Genomic DNA, 1,399 nt, shown 5'->3' with positions numbered 1-1,399 from the left:
CCAGTTAAAAGGACGAGGCAGGAGGGGATGTGGAAGACCTCTGCCTGAAACCCTGGAGACTCATGGAGAACGGCTGTGGGTTAGTGGCAGAGCATCTGCTTGGCATGCGGAAGGTCCCAGGTACAATCCCTGGCATCTCCAGTTAAAAGGACCAGGCAGTAGGAGATATGGAAGACCTCTGCCTGAAACCCTGGAGACTCATGGAGAACGGCTGTGGGTTAGTGGCAGAACATCTGCCTGGCATGCAGAAGGTCCTTGGTTCAATCCCCAGCATCTCCAGTTAAAAGGAGCAGGCAGGAGATGATGGGAAAGACCTCAGCCTGAGACCCTGGAGACTAATGGAGAAGGGGTGTGGCTCAGTGGCAGAGCATCTGCTTGGCATGCAGAAGGTCCCAGGTTCAATCCCTGGCATCTCCAGTTGAAAGGACCAGGCAATAGGGGATGTTAAAGACCTCAGCCTGAGACCCTGGAGACTAATGGAGAAGGGCTGTGGCTCAGTGGCAGAGCATCTGCTTGGCATGCAGAAGGTCCCAGGTTCAATCCCTGGCATCTCCAGTTGAAAGGACCAGGCAGTAGGTGGTGTGAAAGCCTGAGACCTTGGAGAACCAATGCCAGTCTGATGAGGGTCTAATTACAGTCTAATTCAGTATAAGGCAGTTTCATTTGCTCATGTGTGCATTGTGTCTGCGGCCAGCTCACCCAGTCAAAATCTGGAATCTGGTAGAAGAGCTCCATTTGGGAAGCTGCCGACGCTCCAAAACTCGTAGTGAAGGAACGATTGTTAAAACAGCCGTCTCTGGCAGGAGCGACCGAGAGTCAAGACGGAACAGTTCTCCTTGGCTTGCTTCCCAGAGCTGTAGCCTAAGTGATAACAGATACAGCATTTGACAAGGGACATGCAATGAAAATTAAAAAAGCAGAGAAAACGATAAAGTACAAAATCCCAGTTGTAAAAGCAGATGCCAGGTAGGCAAAGCGCCAACTGCTCAGGATTCCAGAGATTTGTTTTGGGAGATTTTGGTTAATACAGCAGAGTTTTGCCCAGACACAGAAGCGTGATGCTGAGCGCAGGAAATAAATCTCCGCAGAAGGAGATTGAAGAAAACAAAAACTTGCATGGATTCAGGTAGATCCAGTTCACATTGAGGTTGCAGTAAAAAGAAGAGAAAGAAAGCTCATCTAGTTTTTCTGTCACAACTGGCCAGTTTGTCCAGTATCACGTGTGTGGGAGTAGTTGGATCCGTGGAAGGCCATGTGCAGAAAGGAGAAGACACAGGGAGAGAGAGAGTGGGAGGGGTCAGAGGGCAGCAATCAGGTAAAACAAAGAGAAGATGATTTTAGATTTATATCCTGCCCTCCCCTCCGAATTTCAGAGTCTCAGAGCGGCTCACAACCTCCT

At 49.6% G+C, this 1,399-nt stretch overlaps 1 non-coding gene across 1 annotated transcript; it reads left to right on the top strand.

The window, feature by feature from the left end:
- The first annotated feature begins 345 nt into the window (after positions 1–345).
- On the top strand, positions 346–417 carry TRNAA-GGC (transfer RNA alanine (anticodon GGC)). Its single transcript has one exon. It is a non-coding gene; the product is annotated as a tRNA-Ala (tRNA).
- Positions 418–1,399: the final 982 nt, after the last annotated feature.

Source organism: Heteronotia binoei, chromosome 9, assembly GCF_032191835.1.
Source record: "Heteronotia binoei isolate CCM8104 ecotype False Entrance Well chromosome 9, APGP_CSIRO_Hbin_v1, whole genome shotgun sequence".
Classification (NCBI taxonomy): Eukaryota; Metazoa; Chordata; class Lepidosauria; order Squamata; family Gekkonidae; genus Heteronotia; species Heteronotia binoei.
This window is presented reverse-complemented; position numbering and strand designations above follow the sequence as displayed.